Source organism: Oryx dammah, unplaced genomic scaffold (genome assembly GCF_014754425.2).
Source record: "Oryx dammah isolate SB20612 unplaced genomic scaffold, SCBI_Odam_1.1 HiC_scaffold_21, whole genome shotgun sequence".
Classification (NCBI taxonomy): domain Eukaryota; kingdom Metazoa; phylum Chordata; class Mammalia; order Artiodactyla; family Bovidae; genus Oryx; species Oryx dammah.
Window position 1 is genome coordinate 14,833,673 of NW_024070205.1, and position 24,268 is coordinate 14,857,940.

A 24,268-nucleotide genomic window follows, 5' to 3' on the forward strand; every position below is an offset into this window, starting at 1 on the left:
AGCCCACTCAGGTATTCTTGCCTGGGAAGTCCCATGGACAGAGAGGCCTGGTGGGCTACAGTCCACAGCGTCACCAAGAGTGGGACACGACTTAGCAACTAAACAACAAGAACCCACCACTTTATGAGCATTGCTTGATCTTACTATATGCAGTGTGTGTTATCAATACAACTAAAACAAGCTCTAGAAAAGAAAGGAGAAAAAGTACCAAATATATGACGGCCAGTCTTTCTGACTGGTATGCTGAAGCCTTAAAATTAAACTTGGACTTCAAAGCAGCATGTCTTTAAAGACTCTCTAGCAAAGAAAAAAGCATTCAGATTATCTGAAATCTGCCGTCCTTATGCACCCAACATTATGTTTTGGCATCACCACCTTTTATACTCTCTGTTCCCCTTTACTGCCTCCCCTGAAATTCCAAATGAACTATCTTTTCCTCAAGGTCTTCCCCAAGAAGACAACCAATGACCCATACCCACTTAAGACTGCTACAATGGTAGATAAACCAATGGAAACTAAAGTAAGGTACAGTTCAGGTTAACAGTCATAATAAAAAACTTTCCAAAACCGTAAGGAATAGAGACTAACGGGTGCTACTGGATTTCATTCTGTTAAGACACTGTCCAGGAATCCCAGGCTTATATTAATGACTCCATTTACTTGTAGCCTCTCAGATGAATAAAAGTGTTGAAAATTGGCTGGAGAAACAGAAAAAAATAAAGTACAAAACACTCCACAGGAGACTAGGGGATGCAAGGGACTAGAAAAAGCAAGAAAACAAGAGTGATACACAGGCCTTTTCTGATGCCTTTCCTTTAAAAGTCAGACTAAAATTCAAGGTTGTGAGCAAGGAATGGAACAATAAATAGGAAACAAAAGAAACTGGCATCAAGGTGTGCAACCTGTATTGTGGGACAGGCCCAACAGATAATGTAAAAAGAATCTGTCCTTTTTCTTAACAGGCTAACATCTAAAGTACAGGATTTAAAAAAAAAAGGGGGGGGGGGATCGGAAATTTGCAAATTTAGATAATTTCCAACACAGCAGTTGAAAATGTGAGAAGACCTTTAGAAAACTGACAAAGTACAAACTGAAACAAACATATGATACTTCAGATTAAAAAACCAAAGATCCTTTAGCCTCTAAGTTTCAAGGACCTATTCGTAAAGATACTGACAGATACAGCAATCAGAAAAAATTAGTGGAAGAGGCACTGCTCCATATTTGCAAATAAAGGGTATATGTGGGGTGGGGTTGGGTGGGATGTGTGTGTGTAAAGAACAACAGCCTCAAACCTACCAAGGATGCAGCTCTGAAGCTGGAATTCACTGAACTCAAGGTAAACTGCCTTTAAATACAGCTTCCCTGTAAACACATGTGCCACTTTTCTACCATAAACTCTATAACAACACAATGAATCTATCAGAGAATTAAAACTACTAAGACAGGAGGAATTTCTCAGAACTCTAAATCCTAAGGCATGTCCCAACACTGTTACCCTGGGGTCAATTATAAACAGAACACTCCTTTCATCTGTCTGTAAAACACTCCCCCAGCAAACTAATAGGAACTGTCAAATAAAATATTCTCCTAAGGCCTTTTCCTAGAGATATCAGTTCTGCTAAACATAGCCAAATTTTATCTGATTTGGGTATCTGTATACCTGTGGCAACTAAGATTTAGAAAGTAAACCACAAGTTAGTTGTAGTTCCAAAACATCACAGTATCATTGAGAAAACCAGGATCAATATGACTTTTGAAAATTTTCCAGTCTTTCTGTTTGAATCTGTATTACAATCAATCATAAGTTCCCTGGTAACTAGTCTTAAATGCTATGGCATGGATGCCATCTTACCAGATAACACAGCAGGTGTTACAAAAAAACGAAAAAGAAAAGGATACAATCTTGCTGATTACCAAAACCACTATCTCATTTTTTTTCTTTTTTAAATTATGAAAGTATCACAATAACAGGAGATTTGGAAAATACAGAACAAGGTTACATATAGTCCCACTATATATTAAATTACTTTTTAAGTAGATTAAGATTTTTTAGTTGGAGTTTCAATATCAAACTCTCAAAATTAACAGAATGAATATAAAGAGAAGTAGAAGGATACAGTAGACCTGAAAATTACTATGAGAACCAATTCAAAAACATAATTAAGATTTCTACAGTTTGCACACAACAGTGGGATACAAGTTCTATTCAAGCTCCCAGACAATAAACTAGGAGACACTGGAAGATACCCATGGACATAAAACAAAGTACAAAAATTTCATGGTCTAAAGGTACTGAAACAGTCTGTTCTCTTATCACTGTGGAATTATGTTAGAAATCAGTATTGAAAGATATCTGAAAATAACCCACATATTTCTAAGTGCAATGTGACATTTACCAAGAGAGACCTTTGACTTTGCCACTGAAAGCCTCAATAAAAGTTAGAAGTCCAAGAAAACACAGAGGGTGTATCTCAATTTTTGAGAACATGTCAGCAGTGCAGATATCAACAATGTTTAGTAACATCTCCTGTGATCCGGCCAAGGAGGATCAAAAGGGGATCGAGATGAAAACTTCCTTTTTTTTTGACTCAAAACAATCCACATATACAGAGGGGAGTTATAAATTCTACTTTGGCCTAAAGCACATGAACTACATGTATTCAGGAAGCTCAAATTTCCACTTTTGGCAGTTGCCAAACAGATAAGCTCCCCAGAACTAGTTCCTCTTTGCTTTTAGGTCAATATATATTTTTTCACTTAAATTTAACCTAAATTCTATCCTTCCCCAAATCATATACAAACTTTCCCCTTCTTGGTTTAGTGACAAGTTGCATTTCTGTCTGCAGCTCATTCCTGCCCAAGCCAGGAACAACATTTAGCTTGCTTTTCAGGTGAGAATGAATTGTGACTTTGATGACTGGTATTTGGGAGTCATCTAGATATTCATACTACTGACATATACACAGAGCAAAGAAAGAGAAAAGGAGTAAGAATGGATAGGCTAGATAAAAACTACAATCTGAAAAACTGGAAAGTAGAGCTGAAGCCCATGAAGGAGGGAAACGAGGTGTCAGACAAAGTAGATTCTTTCCAGTAATAGGAGATGACTACTGCCCGAAGATCCTTGCCACAAAACAGAAGATCTAGATCTACCCATGGCCCAACCTCCACCTAAATGACACTTCTGAATAAGAAAAGAGATACCCAAAACAGAAATGTTTCTTGCACAAAGTAGATACTCAAAGTTGTGACGCAAATATTAGCATTACAGTTCAGACAAGATAATTTTAGTAGCGGTGACAGAAACAAAACAAACCCTGAGAAAAGATCTAGTCACAGTTAAATGGTGAGAGTTCACAGCTTCAATAACCAAAGGGAAAATATCAATAGTATATTCAGAACGTTCTTTGAAGGACCATAAATATCTGACTTTCATGCTGACTTTCCGCATTGTCACATATGGCAGATCACAAAGTCCTTTTGTGGACACTCAACGTGGTTTCAAAAGCTTTTTCAATACAACAACCTCAAGATGATTGGATGGCATCACCAACTCCATGCACAAGAGTTTGAGCAAACTCTGGTAGGTGGAGAAGGACAGGGAACCTAGTGTGCTGCAGTCCATGGGGTGGCAAAGAGTTGGACACAACTGAGCGACTGAACACCACCACTCAACATGTGACTCAGTTCAGTTCAGTCGCTCAGTCATGTCCGACTCTTTGTGACTCCATGGACTGCAGCACAGCAGGCTTCCCTGTCCTTTACCGAGCCCCAGAGCTTGCTCAAACTCACGTCCATCAGGTGGGTAATGCCATCCAACTATCTGATCCTCTGCTGTCCCCTTCTCCTCCCACCTTCAATCTTTCCCAGCATCAGGGTCTTTTCAAATGAGTCAGTTCTTTGCACCAGGTGGCCCAAGTATTGGGAGTTTCAGCTTCAGCATCAGTCCTTCCAATAAATATTCAGGACCGATTTCCTTTAGGATGGACTGGTTGGATTTCCTTGCAGTCCAAGGGACTCTCAAGAGTCTTCTTCAATACCACAGTTCAAAAGGCATCAATTCTTTAGTGCTCAGCTTTCTGTATAGTCCAACTCTCACATGCATACATGACCACTGGAAAAACCATAGCTTTGACTAGATGGACCTTTGTCAGTAACATCTCTGCTTTTAAATACGCTGTCTAGGTTGGTCACAGCTTTTCTTCCAAGGAGCAAGCGTCTTTAATTTCATGGCTGCAGCCACCATCTGCAGTGGTTCTCGAGCCCAAGCAAATAAAGGCTGTCACAGTTCCACTGTTTCCCCATCTATTTGCCATGAAGGGATGGGACTGGATGCCATGACCTTAGTTTTTTTGCATGTTGAGTTTTTCTCAACACTACTACTAAAAGTAGTTTTTCTCAGAGACCACTACTAAATGCCTTTTTGCAACAAGTGACTACCGCATAAAGAAAAGGGCAGAGAAGGGAAAAGAGATGAAAACTCCTATGCATTCTACACAAGAGGTTTACTAGCTTATCTTTCTCTTTTCAAAAAAAAATAAGAAAAAAGGCTAAGACTTTCATCTCCAGTTCGGCATGTAAAGCTGAACAGACTGAAAAATCGACAACTCTTCCAGGACCCGTAAGTGAGGGGAGGACAGACGGATTCCGACTGTCCCCAAACTGGAGAGACAGAGACTGGGGAATCTCAACACTGCACCTGTGGGAGGAACCAGTGTCGGGGGGAAACGCTGCCCTGTACCTGAAAAAGCCTTGCAGTATGCCGAGTGCGGACAAGTCTGAGAGTTAAAAACTCCAGGAGGACCTAGTCACAGGGAGGGGAGCCCCCAAAATAATGTCACATTTACCTCCAGAACCCCAAACAGATTCCCACAGCCATTACCAGAGAAAATTCCCCTCATGCTTCCAGCAGAGAGAGGGGGAAAGGAAACCATTTTAAAATATGCCAGAGCACTCTAGTTCTTAACAAAGCCTGCCCTCAGAGAAAACTAGGTAACTAGAACCTAACCTGCTGGGCTACTGTTAAGAACCTAAGTGACCTGGGGAAGGGAAATAACCAACTCCAGTCCATTCTAGTCATCCTGTCCCACCTAAAAGGGGTTTAAAAAAAAAAAAAAAAAAAACACCCACTAGTGAAGTTCACAGTCCAGAGGAATAGATTCTGAGACCAATTATAAGAGTACAGAACCATCACTTTCCCCCAACACCTCACCAGCACACTACTAAAGGCCTTTTTCCAACAGTTGCTTTTACCCAGTACAACATTTAAGCATGCTGGCAATAGAAAAAATTACAAGGCATACCAAATGACAAAAACATAATCTGAGAAACAAAGTATCAGAACCAGACATGGCAGGGATACTGGAATTATCAGACCAGAAAAAAAAAAGACATAAGAAAATTTAAAAGATAAGCCAATTGACAAAGAAAATACTTGCAACATACATGATAAACAAAGGTCAAAATCCATAATATGTAACAGATCCCGCCCTAAGTCAACTTAAAAGACAACTCAATACAGGCAAATGATGAATGGGTAGTTAACGGGAATTACGAGGGGCCAACAAAATTCAATCATGCTTAACTTCACTACAAATCACTAAACTGCAAATCAAGACAATGTTATCTATATATGCTCTACTTTTTGGCTGTGATGCTGGCAAAAATTAAGATGACTGATAATGCTGTTAGAAAAGGTGTGCAGAAACAGGAGTTCTCAAACCACTGGAAGTGTACAGTGGCATGGTTTTGGGGACAGAATAATCTGGCTATTTAATTTTTATCATTCTGACACAAAGGATTTGATTGCTAAAACATGTCTTGCAATTCAGGCTTTAGGAAAAGTGACAAATTTTTTTAAATGAATACAAAAATTAGTTTTCAGGACCAAAGTATATTAATCCCCAACTTAGAAATTAAAATTACTACTTAAAGTTTTTTCCATTAAAAATATATTATACTTAAGTTATGTGTCTATATTACTGGAAAATGTGTACTTGTGTACTATTTACATTATGGATTTGTCTTTCGGAGACTCATCTAGGGACTTGAGACACTAATCATAACATTGTTGGGTTTCCCTGGTAGCTCAGTGGTAAAGAATCCACCTGCAACGCAGGAGTGTGAGTTCAATCCCTGGGTCAGGAAGATCCCCTGGAGAAGGAAACAGCAAGCCACTCCAATATTCTTGCCTGGGAAATCCCATGGACAGAGGAGCCTGGCAGGCTACAGTCCACAGAGTCGCAAAGAGTCAGACATGACTTGAGCAACTAAATACACATGAACACACACGTGTGTGTAACGTGTGTAACATGGCTGCACATATTCACTTAGTAGTACCTGGCAAACAAAGTAATGTAAAGGCTCTCCAAAGTGTCTTTTTATTCCACCCCATCTGTAACCCTCAAACTGGTTGAGGGGAGTATTAAAAAACCATATTAAAAAAAAAAAACATATAGACATTGTTATTGTTTAGTCGCTGAGTCATTTCCGACTCTTTCATGGTCCATGGACTATAGCCTGCCAGGTTCTCTGTCCATGGGATTTCCTAGGCAAGAAATACTGGAGTGGATTGCCATTTTTCTCCTTCAGAGGATCTTCCTGACCCAGGGACTGTACCCACATTCCTTGCCTCTCCCACGGTGCAGGTGGATTCTTCACCACTCAGCCACCTGGGAAGCCCCTATAGACATTAAATGTGGCAAAGAGCAGGTTTCATATGAAAAAAAACAGAGGACAATACTAATACAGGTTCCACTCAATTCTTTGAGACTTCCAAAACCCTCAAATTCCTTGACTAGGCTACGTATTTGTTCCCAAGATCATTCTCTGGCTCCCCTAGAAGGAAAAACAAGTCCACTAAACCAAAAATTCCTCAAGCATAAAGTCAGCGAACTTCATACTTTAGGGATATCTTTGTTATAGCAAAATAAATGAGATACCTAGAAAACACAGTGTTCTTTGGAACTGGATCAGCTTGAGTTTCCATCCTAATGCTAGCAGTTACTGGCTATGGATCCATGGGCAAACACTCAAGGCTTTATCTTTTAATCTGCAAAGTGACAAATCTTTTCAGGGTCATTGGTAAAGCTGAATGAGATGGTCATAAAAAAATGTGTGGCATTTTATAAATGATAAGTCATAAAACTGGAGAGATAATTTTGTTTCAATAAATAGGAACTATTATTTCTTAGGCTTCCAATAGGTCAAGTACAAGGGGAAAAAATGATTTAGATGCTAACATTAAAAATCAAAAATTTTACATAACCCCCTTTTAAAAATAATTATTATTTTTGAAAAGACATGTTCATGGGGTTCTCATTCCCATCACTTCATGGCAAATAGAAAGGGAAAAAGTGGAAGCAGTGATAGATTTTATTTTCTTGGGCTCAAAAATCACTGTGGATGGTGACTGCAGCCACGAAATTAAAGAGATACTCCTTGGAAGGAAAGCTATGACTAACCTCCACAGTGTATTAAGAAGCAGAGATGTCACTTTGTTGACAAAGGTCCATAGAGTCAAAGCTATGGTTTTTCCAGTAGTCATGTACAAATATGCAAGTTGGACCATAAAAAAGGCTGAGCACCAAAGAACTGATGCTTTTGCTGGAGAAGACTACCGACAGTCCCTTCGGGCTGCAAGGAGATCAAACCAGTCAATCCTAAAGGAAATCAATCAACCTTGAATATTCATTGGAAGGACTGATGCTGAAGCGCCAATACTTTGGCCACCTGATGCAAAGAGCTAACTTGTTGGAAAAGACCTGGATGCTGGGAAAGCTAGAAGGCAAAGGAGAAGGGGGCGGCAGAGGATAAGATGATTAGATAGCATCACTGATTCAATGGACATGAATTTTGAGCAAACTCTGGAAGACAGTGAAGGACAGGGGAGCCTGGTGTTCTGCAGTCCATGGGGTCACAAAGAGCCCAACTTAGCAACTGAACAACAACAACAAAGGAATCTAAGAATGCTTCAGCATGTGCCTTGTGTGATTTAAAAAAATTTTTAATCAACTGACAGGCTTATTTGCTCTCAAGAATCTAAGGCCTTTTCTATAACAAACAGAAGTTACCAAAAAGGGCAGATGTGTTGTTGTCTATTGCTAGTAACCTGTATGCAGATGAATACTAAGAGTAGTTTCTGGAAGCTTAACAGAAAAAAAGAAGTTATTAGAAACATTTCTGGCTCAAATCCCACTAGAAACTTGTGGATTTTTTTATAGAAGGGGGGCACTAGATGGCATAAAAAAAGAGCATCTTAAACCACAGCTTTGAATAACATACAGACATTCAAATGCATGTTTCCTTAATTATCCTTCTCTTTCCCCAAACACATATATAATCTTTGAGAAGGTGAAGATACTATAGGCCAGGTACACTGGTGTCTGATCATTAATGATATAGGGCTAAAGTGCAGAGAACCGATACAATCTTTATGCTTGGGCAGACTCCCAGTAAACCAGTCTCAAGTCTAGAAGACTCCCTGGCACAGCTGGGTCATAAAAACTCCTAACTCCATTCTCAATAAGAGTCTCAAGTGCACATTTTCTGTAGTATGGGTGAAAGAATTCTTATTAAATAGCAGATGCACAGGCAAAAGGGCTGACATTGTGTCAAAATTTTAGGAGTCTAAAGTGTACTCTTACCAAAGTGGAGCTATAGAACAGCCACCAAGGAGACTCCAGAATGAATAAAAACTCTTCTCCCCAAAAGGAGCTTCGAATGTAACATATTTTGAGCTAAACCTCAGAGTTCTGTGCCTAAAAATGCTTACCAGTTGCTTTAATCATAAAAATTGCCCGGTCTTTTCAGAGTATCTGAAATAGAACTAGTCTAAGGAGTTTGAGCTATAAGTATACCCCCCCCACCACCACCAAAAGGATGAAGAGTTAAAGTATATGGAGTTATTTATACTCCATATACTTTATATGTATATATATAGGGAATCCATTTATACTCTGAAGAATGGTTGATGTATTAGTTTCCTGTGACTGCTGTAACAAATTATCACGTTTGGTGGTTTAAAACAACAGAAATTTCTCTCTCTCAGTCCTGGAGGCCACAAATCCTAAACTGGTATCACAGGGCCAAAATCAAGGTGTTGGCAGGCTGCGCTTCTTCCAGAGATTTTATGAAAGATTCTGCTCCTTGCCTCTTCCAGCTTGGAGTAACTGCTGGCGTTTCTTGACCTGTGGCCACATCATTCCAATCTTTGCCTCTGTGGTCATACTGCCTCCTCTTCTAAATGTAAACTCTTATAAAGACACATGTAATTAATTAACATTTAGAACCCACTCAGACAACCCAGGGTAATCTCCTTGTATCAGAATCTTTAACTTAATGACATCTACAAAGACTCCTCCTCTCTAAAAAAGTAACATTACAGATTTTAGGGGTTTGGATGTAGATAGCTTTTTGGGGGGGGCGGGGGAGGGGCCTATTTTTTAGCCTACCAGGACTGCCAAAGGTAAAAGTTACTATATAATCAACCCCCCACAGCCAACACTTATATCTTTATTCTGTATGTGATTTAAGGTTTTTTTTAAAAAAAACTGTGAATCATATATCAGTAAACACAATCACTTTTAAAGTACTTCAGTTCAGTTGCTCAGTCGTGTCCAACTCTTTGCGACCCCATGAATCGCAGCACACCAGGCCTCCCTGTCCATCACCAACTCCCGGAGTTTACCCAAACTTATGTGCATCGAGTCGGTGATGCCATCCAGCCATCTCATCCTCTGTCGTCCCCTTCTCCTCCTGCCCCCAATCCCTCCCAGCATCAAAGTCTTTTCCAATGAGTCAACTCTTCACATGAGATGGCCAAAGTACTGGAGCTTCAGCTTTAGCATCATTCCTTCCAAAGAAATCCCAGGGCTGATCTCCTTCAGAATGGACTGGTTGGATCTCCTTTCAGTCCAAGGGACTCTCAAGAGTCTTCTCCAACACCACAGTTCAAAAGCATCAATTCTTCGGCGCTCAGCCTTCTTCACAGTCCAACTCTCACTTAGATTATCCCATTTTCCTAGAAAGCGTCTTTCTTCATTTGCTTGAGATCCCTACCACTATGAAACAAAACTATGAAACTCTTTTTCCCCCTATATTAAGAAACTTATCTTTTTCTTCCATGGTTATTGCCATCTTTGAACATAAAGTAAATAAAGGTCACATCAAAATTAACTCTCCCAATCTTTAGCATCTTTCTTTTCCTCTTACATTTCATTATACAACATGGGAATGAGCAATTTGTTTCTTAATTAAAACACTACTTGCTCAGAGGATACAGGTGTTAAAAGAGTTTGGAAATTTATTCAAGACTAGGCAAACCATCGAGCAATAATAAATTCTGAGTAAGCAATCCAACTGCCATCATAACACTGCCTGCAGTAAGCATCACCTCATAAAAACCACTCACAGCATTTTAATCTAAAGCTACAGCTGTAAGACAGATACTGATTTCTGTAAGCTTCTAAAAATGCAAAGAAAGTGTTCTTTATTGGAAAAGTTGTTTTTGGATTCAACATCTGGAATAAAAAGCTAAATTACTTTCAGTAACCTAACAGCTTTATTTAAAAAGAAAAAATAATCAATTCCTATTTGGATTATATCTTCTCACACTATGGAACATAGAGCAGGAACCTTTCAAAGGTGAATTACCAAATATCATTCATCATCCAGTCTTAATTTAAGTTTTTGAGTACTGCTGGTAACACACTTAACATTTTTTGGTCTCTATGTAAAACTAATTTACTGTCACAGGAAAAATAAATGCTTTTTAAGATATTTTTAAGGCATTTAAAATGTAGATTTAGATAATTTAGTGTAATCTGAGCCCTCCTATAATACTTCTCATTACTATCTCACCTCCTCTAACATTACTCTTTCAGTTTCCGCGCTCCTGCAGATACTTTCTTAATAGCCCAAGTCAGTCTTTCCTCAAGACTTCAGAATGCATCAAGGGTTATTATCAGCCAACACCAGTTATATGAGCAGCAGCCTTGTTTTCATTCTGTCCCTTTGTGTATCCATCTGAGACATTTTGAGCTGTGATATTAGAGAAGACACCTGGGAGTCCCATCAACAGCATGGAGATCAAACCTGTCAATTCTAAAGGAAATCAACCCTGAATATTCATTGGAAGGACTGATGCTGAAGCTCCAATACATTGGCCACCTGATGCAAAGAGCCAATTCGTTAGAAAAGACGCTGATGCTAGGAAAGATTGAAGGCAGGAGAAGGGGACGACAGATGAGATGGTTGGATGGCATCACCGACTCAATGGACACGAGTATGAGTAAGCTCCAGGAGTTTGTGATGGACAGGGAAGCCTGGCATGCTGCAGTCCATGGGGTCACAAAGAGTCGGACACAACTCAGCAACTGAACTGAACTAATCACAGGGGTGGGCTTCCCAGGTGACTCAGCAGTAAAGAGTCCACATGCCAATGTAAGAGACACAGATTCGATCCCTAAGTCAGGAGGACCCCCTGGAGAAGGAAACGGCAACCCACTCCAGTATTCTTGCCTGGGAAATCCCATGGACAGAAGAGCCTGGTGGGCTACAGTCCATCGGGTCATAAAAGAGTGAGACACGACTGAGCAACTAAACAAGAATCAGAAGCGTCCTTAAGAAAAGAGAAGGCAATGTGATGGAAGCAGAGATATAAATCAAAGAAAGAAATCTGAGGATGCTATACTGCTGGCTTGACAACGGAGGAAGAATTTGTGAGCCCAAGGGCTGTAGGTATAGCAGCCTCTGGTAGGCTGTAGTCCATGCAGTCGCTGAGAGTTGGACACGACTCAGTGACTTCACTTTCCACTTTCATGCATTGGAGAAGGAAATGGCAACCCACTCCAGTGTTCTTGGAGAATCCCAGGGACGGCGGAGCCTGGTGGGCTGCTGTCTATGGGGTGGCACAGAGTCGGACACGACTGAAGCGACTTAGCAGCAGCAGCAGAAGCTAAAGAAGAAAAGGAACATGAATTCTCCCCTAAAGCCTCCAGAAGGAACACAGCCCTGTCAACACCTTGATTCCGCAAGACCCACTGTGAACTTCTGGCTGTCAGAACTGTAAGCTAACAAACTTGTGTTATTTTTTAAGCCACCATATTGTGGTAATTTATCATCACAGCAATAGGAAAGTAATATACCACCTGAACCCAAATTATCAAGAGAAAGCCAAAGGGAGAGTGGGACAAAGTGGAAAAAATATGAATTTTAGTTAACTTGTCCAACAGTCTTATCTTCTGCCTGAAGAAAGTTAATGCACTCACAGGAAAATAATCTTAATCTAGAGATGCACTTCTCAAATCTGGCTCCACACAGGAGCCGCCTAGAGAGTTTGAACACAATTCTGATACCAAGGTTCCATTTCAGACGACCTGAATTATCACCTCTGGGGCTCTTGGTGTAGTTAGAAAGACAGCCACAAGGTTTTTATGCATAGCCAGGGTGGAGAACCCACTGTTCTAGCTAAAGATTAGTTTTTAGTGATCCAAGGAAACTTCTGAGGTTTCCAAATGGTACAAGTTCCTGAAATTGTCCCCCATAAAGATGTAGCTCACCATTCATTAAATGTTTTGTTGACTTTATATCTGACAGTAAGAAGTTGCCTAGGCAAATTCCTAAAGGCAAAATTACTGGCTCAAAAGGCAGGTAACATTTTTTATTCAGACAAATACTGCTAAATTGCTAGACCACCGTACCCTTCTACCAATTGAGAATCAGCAACACTCTGTTTAAAAGCCTGCCCAACTCGATAGATGGAAAATAATATTTCATTGTTGTTTTCATTTGCAAGCTTCAACCATGAGTGAAACTGAGTACATTTCCATAGCTTTACTGGCCATTTTGGGGGCTCTGTCAATCATTTATTCATATTCATTTCTATTAGTTTTTTAAAAGGTAATTTGTAAGAACCTTTTCTGCTAAGGAAATCTGCCTTTTGCCGGTCATGACTGTTAAATATTTCCCCCCAGTTTGTTGTCTTTTGCCTTCAGCTTCTTTAAGCCACAGATTTTATTTTTTATATCATTAATGTATTTATCTTTCCCTCTATGGCTTCTTTGGAAAGCTAATCCATACTCTAAGATTATAAACAACATCAACCATACACCCATACTTTATTCTAATACTTCCAGAATTTCATATTTTACAAAGGTTGGGACCTTTTCCCCTCTACCCGCCCCTCACTGTCCAGGTATCATTTACAGTTTAGTTCATCTCTTCTCCATAACTTCCACTGATGGAAGTTATCATGCTTTTAACTTAAAGATGGAAAGGGGGGGGAATGTAATGTAACATGTAATGTAATATGTGTGTGTACATGAAAAACTCTGACGTAAAAGCTTAACACACTTTTTACATAGTCAACAATAAATATGCCTAATTCAGGTACCAAGAGTTTACAAGTTCCTGTAAGGTTATGGAAGATGAAAGTAAGCATTAGGTACAGTGTCGCTTCCTTTCCCCTCTCCAAAGCAACACAACTGTCACCAGGCTGACTTCCTCACAAGTCTTGAGGAATAAAGGCCCCCAGCGTTTTTTTCCTGTGGTTGTCCTCATTCTTGCAAACTACTTGTTGCCACTAGGTGGAGACAACTTTATAATAGGAAGATTGGTTACTGAAACCAGAGTAACCACAAATTTTCTACAAATATACACAAATAGTAAAGAAGGTCAGCTTTCAATTTTGGGGTAAACTAAAGCTAGTCATTTACCTGAGGATCCAGTTTCCCTATTTGTAAATTTAAGAATTTATATTAAGTAATACCAAGAGCCCCCTTAGCCCTAATATTTTATAGATCAAAGGCTTTCCTAAATGTCCTTTCCCCAATGGCTCAGCAGTAAAGAATCTGCCTGCCTATGCAGGAGACACAGGAGATGCAGGTTTGATCCCCGAGTCGGGAAGATCCCCTGGAGGAGGAAATGGCAACCCATCCAGTATTCTTGCCTATGAAATCCCATGGACAGAGGGTCGTGAAGAATCAGACTCGACTGAGCAACTAAGTATGTCCTCTTGGGCTAAGAAGGTATTCTACTTCCAGGAACTTCTTTCAACTTGAAAATGTCACCAACCAAAACCAGTCATTTCCTCCAATCTTTTTTTTTCAAAGCTGACAAAAAGAGGTGTGTTGTGTATTAAAGTTCACACATCTAACATTCCAGATCACATACAAGGCTTTATGCACTTCCTCATATATACTTCTCCACATCCATCTGGCATGCTTGCACACATATTTTAAACAATGAGCTATCTATAGATTTTCCTCTGAACTGGTATCTTTGTGTTAGAAGTTGTACATCTGGAGGGGTTTCTTTGCTTTTTCCCTCATATTATTTCTTCTTGGCTCCATTTGGTCAAAACCTTCCATTTTGTTATTTCCTGACTTCTTAGTTGTCTGCCCTCTGACAAGACATTCCCTGCACTTGCACTTCAGCTCCTGGTTCTCATCTGCCCATCTAGATTTTGTAACCCTTCCAAAATTGTATCAACCTCTGCTTGCCTAAGGGGTTCCCAATCAGCTGCTTCATCCAGTTATTGAATCTAGTGAACTACTGGCAAACTACTGATTTACTTAGCTCTCAAACTCAGGCACAATCTAGGTTCTCAGCCCCGAACATGCACCAACTCTACCACAAACTAACCACGTTCATAGAGAAGGATTAATTTTCATTCTCCCCATGCTTCAAGATCAAGAGACACACCGTACACTATTAATTTCCTGAGCAGAGCAGAAAAATTCTGAGTTCTTATGTTGAGCAAGAGGAGCTGCCAACTTCATTTCACATCCCCACCCACATTACAAGAAACTGTAAACAGAGCAACATATTGACGTGTGTGAACAGCTCACTACTGACTGTGGACTATGCTCTATGCCGTCAGCATACGTGACTGGCTCCCAATAAAAGCCTGCAGATTTAATGGCAGAAACAGATCAGTATTTCTATCTCTGAGAGGAAGATGTGAAACACAAAGCATAAAGCAAAGCTTGAAGATTTACAGATGCTTATCAATAATGGCAAAGCTAAAAAGAGACTTCTAACAACTAATGACTTTTAGTCCAAAACCCCACGTGCCAGAATAGATGTTGAACAACTTTTGAAAAGTGGTATACCTCCTTTTCTTGGGAGGAGAACTGCCCATCAAGTGCAGATTCCTGCCGGAAGGAGCAGAGATCCTGCTGAACACACTTCAGCAAGTGACAACACACGAGGTAACAGCAACATTCCCTACGTCACAGAAAATAGACCAACAGGGTCTACATTTCTCACAAGGGCATACTTTGTTGAAAAATTAAGCTGCAGAAAGGGACTGACACAGAAACTTAAAAATCACATTGAGAAAGAGAAGAGAGAAAGCCGAAGGCTGATGCCTCCACATTCTCCCAACAGCAACTGGAATAACCCTTTCAGAAAACAGCTAGGCAATTCATTTCCAGAGATACAAAACATTCATAATCTTTCACCCAGTAATCCCAGTCTAAGGAAATAACACTATTAATAAAACAGATAACATTTATATTTATCACTCTATATGAAATCTTTCTTAATCCTAACAACCCTATGAAACATGTACTATTAATTTCCTTCATTTAATAAATCAAGCCAAAATATAAACAACTAAATAAACAAGCAAGCAACTAGCTTAAAGTCTGCAGTGTCAGAGTAAAGACTCAAAACTCAGGTTTGCCTGACTAAGAAGGCCATGCCCTTAACTACCACACCAATTATTATTCCTACTACAACAGTAAAAACGCCATCAGCACAGACACATGCTGCATCATCAACAATGGGAAATTTTTTCAATCATTAAAAATAACAATTAGTCATACTCTATGAAATGATCAGTAATACTTAGAAGGCAAAGAGATGAAAGAGACGACTAACTGGTAGTTGTGCTACAATTTGTCGTTGTTGAGTTGATTAGTCGTGTCTGACTTTTTTGCAACCCCACAGACTAGCCCGCCAGGCTTCTCTGTCCATGGGATTCTCCAGGCAAGAGGACTGGAGTGGGGGCCATTGCCTTCTCCAGGGGACCTTCCCGACCCAGGGATGGAACCCGGGTCTCCTGCATCTCCTGTTTTCACAGGCGGATTCTTTACTACTGCGCCGTCAGGGAAGCCCTGTGCTACAATTACAGCTATGTAAAAGTTACCCTTTTAGAAGGCAGCATGGACTTGTCAGGAGTCTGTGGAGAGGGTCTCCCTCTATTTTCCAATTCCTACTATTATGACCAAAATACAACAGGCATAGGTTTGAACAATTTTAAAACAACAGATTAAAGGGGTAAAGAATGTGTTTCTGGTGTCGCTTTGGCACACAGGGTAGACTTTCTCTTGCAGAAAAGCAACTATTATGGAAAACAGTGGCAGCCAGACTGGGATTTAGGAGACCTCAATTCTCATTGTGGGTTCTTGATACAACTTCAAAATGTAAACTGATTTCTCTTCTGCCCTTATCTCCTAGTTTCTGCAACTTGCATCAAAAAAAAAAAGTTTAAAACTGGCAAAAAGCAGAGCCTGCAGTTTCAAAGGCTGGAGTCTTAGAAGAAAAAAGAAACCAGAAATTTTAAGGATAGAAAGCTGTGTTACAGCTCTAATAAATCTAAAGATTAGCGTAATCCCTAGATTCATGAAAGCAGCAAACATTTGGCATAGCTCAAATATACCAGAAATCAACATGACTTTGAACAAGTCAATATACAGCTTTTAATCTCTTTATCTATAAAATGAGCGTGTTTTAGGAAATACATACTTATTTTCAATGTCCATTAGGGCAGAGTTTCTTATTAGCAATTAAAAAATATATTTAAATGTATATATATTAAAAATGTATAGACACATATGTCTACTAGGGCAAAGCTACTTATTAGCAATTAGCCTTCAAAAATTTTTATGTGGGTTCTTCAAATAACCAATATTAAGAAGAGAAAACCATAATACTACTATAAAAAAGAAGAACTTAAGTAGCTAAAGCAGCAAAACTCATTGTCTCCTAAGGAAAATTTATCCTATATTAAACAATAAATGCAAAGGAAAACTAACATTAATTTGATACAACAGACACTGTTTTCGGGCACTTTTTAAAAATAGCTTTCCCTCTACCTCTACTTTTTAAACAAAATCCTGTAAGTTCATGGCCCTTGCATAATTTTTCTAAGTCTATATGCCCCTTGAGAATCTGATGAAAGCTAGGAATTCTTATCTTGGGGGAGGGAATACAAAGATAAAAAAAACACACATATAAAATTTCAGAGTATTCATGGATCCTTAAGAGATACCTGGACTGAAGGCCAAGAACACTTGCTCCACACTGTCTAAGAGTTCCAAATCTGAAACAAGGAAACAGAGGTTACCGTCTCTCTCAGCTTTCTTCAGCTGTACTACACAACAAGCTGTTGCTAACAATGATGCATTTATTCTAAGCAAAAATAAACAAACAGGACCTAATCAAACTTACAAGCTTTTGCACAGCAAAATAAACCATAAACAAAATGAAAAGACAATCTACAGAATGGCAGAAAATATTTCCAAATAATGCGACTGACAAGGGATTACATTCCAAAACATACAAATAGCTTATACAGCTAAACCTCAACAAAAACCAAACAACCCAATTGAAAAATAGGAAAATTACTCAAATACATTTTTCCAAAGAAGATATACAGATGGCCAACAACCATATAGAAAGATGTTCAACATCATAAATTATTAGAGAAACGCAAATCAAAACTATGTAAGGCACTGTCTTACTCCAGCCAGAATGGCCATGATCAAAGTAAACGCATAACAAATGCTGAAGAGGAAGTAGAGAAAGGGGAACTTTCCTACACTCTTGGTGGGAATGCACGCTGGTGCAGCCATCATGGAGAACGGTATGGCGATTCCTCAAAAAACTTAAAATTGAGTTGCCATATGATCCAGCAATCCCAGTTCTGGGCACATATCCAGACAAAACTATAAGTTGAAATGATACATGCACCCCTAAATTCACAGCAGCATTGCTTCCAATAGCCAAGACATGGAAGCAAACTAACTGTCTATAACAGATGAAAGGATAAAGGTGATGCGGTACATATATGCAGTTGACTACTACTCAGCCATAAAAAGGACCTAAATAACGCCATTTGCAGCAACATGGATAGACCTAGAGACTCGTACCAAACGAAGGCAAGTCAGAAAGACAAAGACAGATCCATACAGTATCACTTATATGTGTAATCTACAATATGACACAAATGCACCTATCAGTAATACAAAAACAGGTGTGACAGAGACCTGTGGTTGCCAAGGGGGAGGGGTTTAAGGGAGGGAAGGACTAGGAATTTGGGATTAGCACATGCAAACTAGTATATATAGCATGGATAAACAAGGTCCTACTGCATGGCACAGGGAACTATATTCAATATCCTGTGATAAACCATATGGTAGGGAATGTATGCACATAACTGAATCACTTTGCTGTACAGTAGAAAATAACACAACACTGTAAGTCAACTCTGTGTTGCTGTGTGCTGTACTCAGTTGTCAGTCGTGTCCAATTCTTTGCGAACCCATGGACTGTAGCCAGCCAGGCTCCTCTGTCCATGGAATTTTTCAAGCAAGTATACTGGAGTGGGTTCACATTTCCTACTCCAGGGGATCTTCCTGACCCAGGGATCGAACCTGTATCTCCTGGGTCTCCTGCACTGGCAGGCAAATTCTTTACCACTGCACTACCAGGAAAGCCCTTAATCAACTATACTTCAATTAAAAAAAAAAAAAAAAGAAGAAGACAGGTTTGTTCTTACAAAGATAAACTATGGAGACAATAGGTTAAACTTGTTAAATACGTCCATCTGGCTGCCACAATGAACACTGTACTTCCCTACCATCAATATCAGTACAAAGCTAAAAGGAACCTTAGAATCCAATCACAAGGAAATGAATAAATACACCATGGTACATCCACTTGAAATATCACACAATCATCAAAAATGTTATCAAGTTGATCATGGATTAGAAAATGTTAGTAATATCTACAGTTAGATTTTAAAATACACATAAATTTAGACTTATATAAAAAACAGTTAAAACTGTTTTAAAAAGCCCAAGTCAGTCAGATCACAGTCAGTTAGTTCAGTCGCTCAGTCGTGTCCAACTCTTTGCGACCCCATGCATCGCAGCACGCCAGGCCTCCCTGTCCATCACCAACACCTGGAGTTCACCCAAACTCATGTCCATCAAGTCAGTGATGCCATCCAGCCATCTCATCCTCTGTTGTCCCCTTCTCCTCCTGCCCCCAATCCCTCCCAGCATCAGGGTCTTTTCCATAAGTCAACTCTTCCTATCAGGTAGCCAAAGTACTGACGTTTCAGCTTCAACATCAGTCCTTCCACTGAACGCCCAGGATTGATCCTTTAGGATGGACTGGTTGGATCTCCCTGCAGTCCAAGAACACCCTCAAGAGTCTTCTCCAACACCACAGTTCAAAAGCATCAATTCTTCAGTGCTCAGCCTTCTTCACAGTCCAACTCTCACATCCATACACGACCACTGGAAAAACCATAGCCTTGACTAGACGGACCTTTGTTGGCAAAGTAATGTCTGTGCTTTTGAATATGTTATCTAGGTTGGTCATAACTTTTCTTCCAAGGAGTAAGCGTCTTCTAATTTCATGGCTACAATCACCATCTGAAGTGCATTTGGAGCCAAAAAAAAATAAAGTCTGACACTGTTTCCACTGTTTCCCCATCTATTTCCCATGAAGTGATGGGACCAGATGCCATGATCTTCCTTTTCTGAATGTTGAGCTTTAACCCAACGTTTTCACTCTCCTCTTTCACTTTCATCAAGAGGCTTTTTAGTTCCTCTTCACTTTCTGCCGTAAGGGTGGTTTCAGCTGCATATCTGAGGTTATTGATATTTCTCCTGGCAATCTTGATTCCAGCTTGTGCTTCCTCCAGCCCAGTGTTTCTCATGATGTACTCTGCATAGAAGTTAAATAAGCAGGGTGACAATATACAGCCTTGATGTACTCCTTTTCCTATTTGGAACCAGTCTGTTGTTCCATGTCCAGTTCTAACTGTTGCTTCCTGACCTGCACATAGGTTTCTCAAGAAGTATGTCAGGTGGTCTTGGTATTCCCATCTCTCTCAGAATTTTCCACAGTTTATTGTGATCCACACAGTCAAAGGCTTTGGCATAGTCAATAAAGCAGAAATAGATGGTTTTCTGGAACTCTCTTGCTTTTTCAGCTATCCAACAGATGTTAGCAATTTAATCTCTGGTTCCTCTGCCTTTTCTAAAATCAGCTTGAACATCTGGAAGTTCACAGTTCACATATTGCTGAAGCCTGGCTTGGAGAATTTTGAGCATTACTTTAATAGTGTGTTAGATGAGTGCAATTGTGCAGTAGTTTGAGCATTCTTTGGCATTGCCTTTCTTTGGGACTGGAATGAAACTGACCTTTTCCAGTGCTGTGTCCACTGCTGAGTTTTCCAAATCTGCTGGCATATTGAGTGCAGCACTTTCACAGCATCATCTTTCAGGATTTGAAGTAGCTCAACCAGAATTTCATCACCTCCACTAGCTTTGTTCATAGTGATGCTTCCTAAGGCCCACTTGACCTCACATTCCAGGATGTCTGGCTCTAGGTGAGTGATCACACCATCCTTATTATCTGGGGCATGAAGACCTTTTTCGTACAGTTCTTGTATTCTTGCCACCTCTTTTTAATATCTTCTGCTTCTGTTAGGTACATATCATTTCTATCTTTTATCGAGCCCATCTTTGCATGAAATGTTCCCTTGGTATCTCTACTTTTCTTGAAGAGATCTCTAGTCTTTCCCATTTGGTTGTTTTCCTCTATTTCTTTGCACTGATAGCTGAGGAAGGCTTTCTTCTCTCTCCTTGCTATTCTTTGGAACTCTGCATTCAGATGCTTATATCTTTCCTCTTCTCCTTTGCTTTTCACTTCTCTGCTTTGCACAGAAGCGCAGCAGCCGAGAGGAGCTACCCCACGCCCAAGGTCAGGGGCGGCAACTGAGAGCAGCAGGCTGCGATGGAGCAGGAGTGGCGAGAGGACATCCGAGGTCAGGGACAGCAGCCAAGAGGAGCTACCCCACATCTGTGGTCGGGGTGGCGGCTGAGACGAGCTACCCCATGTCTGAGGTCAGGGGCGGCAGCCAAGATGAGCTACCCCATGTCCGAGGTCAAAGGCAGCGGCCTAGATGAGCTACCCCACGCCCGAAGTCAGGGGCGGCAGCCCAGAGAAGCAACCCCATGTCCAAGGAGCAGCGGCTACGCGGGCCCAGGAGGGCCAAGAAGAGCTACTCCACGTTCAAGGTCAGGAGGGGCGACCTCATCCAAGGTAAGGAGCAGCGGCTGCGCTTTCCTGGAGCAGCCGTGAAGAGATACCCCACGTCCAAGGTAAGAGAAACCCAAGTACGATGGTAAGTGTTGTGAGAGGGCATCAGAGGGCAGACACACTGAAACTATAATCACAGAAAACTAGTCAATCTAATCACACTAGGACCACAGCCTTGTCTAAGTCAATGAAACTAAGCCATGCCGTGTGGGGCCACCTAAGACCGATGGGTCATGGTGCAGAGGTCTGACAGAATGTGGTCCACTGGAGAAGGGAATGGCAAGCCACTTCAGTATTCTTGCCTTGAGAACCCCATGAACAGTATGAAAAGGCAAAATGACAGGATACTGAAAGAGGAACTCCCCAGGTCAGTAGGTGCCCAATATGCTACTGGAGATCAGTGGAGAAAAGAACTCCAGAAAGAACGAAGGGATGGAGCCAAAGCAAAAACACCACCCAGCTGTGGATGTGACTGGTGATAGAAGCAAGGTCCGACGCTGTAAAGAGCAATATTGCGTGGGAACCTGGAATGTTAGGTCCATGAATCAAGGCAAATTGGAAGTGGTCAAACAGGAGATGACAAGAGTGAACGTCGACACTCTAGGGATCAGCGAACTAAAATGGACTGGAATGGGTGAATTTAACTCAGATGACCATTATATCTACTACTGCAGGCAGGAATCCCTCAGGAGAAATGGAGTAGCCATCATGGTCAACAAGAGAGTCTGAAATGCATTACTTGGATGCAATCTCAAAAACGACAGAATGATCTCTGTTCGTTTCCAAGGCAAACCATTCAATATCACAGTGATCCAAGCCTATGCCCCAACCAGTAACTGAAGAAGATGAAGTTGAATGGTTCTATGAAGACCTACTAGGCCTTCTAGAACTAACACCCAAAAAAGATGTCCTTTTCATTATAGGGGACTGGAATGCAAAAGTAGGAAGTCAAGAAACATCTGGAGTAACAGGCAAATTTGGCCTTGCAGTACAGAATGAAGCAGGGCAAAGGCTAATAGAGTTTTCCCAAGAGAATGCACCAGTCACAGCAAACACCCTTTTCCAACAACACAAGAGAAGACTCTACACATGGACATCACCAGATACTCAACACCGAAATCAGACTGATTATATTCTTTGCAGCCAAAGGTAGAGAAGCTCTATACAGTCAGCAAAAACAAGACCAGGAGCTGACTGTGGCTCAGATCATGAACTCCCTATTGCCAAATTCAGACTTAAACTGAAGAAAGCAGGGAACACCTCTAGACCATTCCGGCATGACCTAAATCAAATCCCTTAAGATTATACAGTGGAAGTGAGAAATAGATTTAAGGGGCTAGATCTGATAGACAGAGTGCCTGATGAACTACGGACGAAGATTCCTGACATTGTACAGGAGACAGGGATCAAGATCATCCCCAAGGAAAAGAAATCCAAAAAAGCAAAATGGCTGTCTGAGGAGGCCTTACTGTGAAAAAAAGAAAAGCGAAAAAGCCCAAAGCTAAAATTTATTTCCAAGGGGAAATACATCAAAATTTAACAGCAATTAAAATTGAATACTGAAAGCATGATTTTTCTAGTTCTTAAATTATCTAATATTAAAAAACATTTTTTAATAAACTGATAACTGAAAATTACTATATCGGTTAAAAGGACAACTTAATAACATCGAATTTTCCCCATTGTTAGCTCTTAATTACTTTTAAAAGGACTGAGCAACATATTGCACATAGGAATTAAAACTAAAAACAGTCCATTTAAGAACTGAATGACAGCTTATGTACTATGTGAAACTTCAAAGGTTTCAGAATAAAGTTAATTGACATTAATAATCATGTTACTTAAATTATACAAAACTGTAACATTAGTTTTTCAAAAGTTATAGCGACTTCTGGGGAAAAAATATTACAAGAGACTAAACTATGGTTTCCCTGGTGGCTCAGACGGTAAAGCGTCTGCCTGCAATGCAGGAGACCCAGGTTCAATCCCTGGGTTAGGAAGATCCCCTGGAGAAGGAAATGGCAACCCACTCCAGTTTTCTTGCCTAAACAGTTCCATGGACAGAGGGGCCTGGTGGGCTACAGTCCATGGGATCACAAAAGTCGGACACAACTGAGCGACTTCACTTTTTTTTAAACTATGATAAATTATGACTAGTTAACTCAAATTAGTAAATGAGACCCACCTCTGAAGACAAATGAAATCGATTACAACATTAGTAAAAGAGAAATTTAGTCTTGATATTTTAGACAATATTCAACCATCAATATCCTAGAGTCTTCAACATGTTACCATTACTTTACAATTTGGAAGAGGAAATATTCCTAGAGGACAGCACCTCACAAAAAATTTAAAAGCTATAAAAAAAATCTTTCCACTAATTCAACAAGGCATGTTTTCTTCACAAATATGTCAATTAAAACTTTTAAGATCAAGGATAAGAGGGTAAGTTCATTAAAACTAAACAATAGATATAATTTCTAATCTTGCTAAATGTATTTTTAAAAGTACAGAGATTTTTCTCTAAGTGATATTATAAAACAGCATAAATAAAATGAAAATAGGTAGTTTCCAGTAAAAATAGTAATAGCATCTATTTCTTCTACTCCCTCACGCCTGTCATTTAAACAATCTGTGAAGTGGTAGTTTTGGTCCTAGGTGTATAAATTTCGGGTATCATCTCATAAGATATTTAGTCCTGCTGAAAAGAAATTAATGAAGCATATTGACCTTGACAGTTACTTGAGATTGAGAATACTACACAATCGACCAGATTTGGGGAAAGTAGGGTTACAGGACATCCACAATTCCTCCTACACCCCGTATTTTCACTCTAACAACCTTCTTTTAAATATGGAGACTCAAAAACTTGAAAGGAGACACACAACTATTCCCAAGACCCATGTCACAGATCAATCAC

At 40.1% G+C, this 24,268-nt stretch overlaps 1 protein-coding gene and 1 non-coding gene across 2 annotated transcripts in view; one reads left to right on the forward strand and one right to left on the reverse strand.

The window, feature by feature from the left end:
* Positions 1 to 24,268, reverse strand: part of RNF2 (ring finger protein 2) — a 44,192-nt gene that overhangs the window by 13,927 nt on the left and 5,997 nt on the right. The gene's annotated exons all lie outside the window — the stretch shown is intronic.
* Positions 23,277 to 23,349, forward strand: TRNAC-GCA. Its single transcript has one exon. It is a non-coding gene; the product is annotated as a tRNA-Cys (tRNA).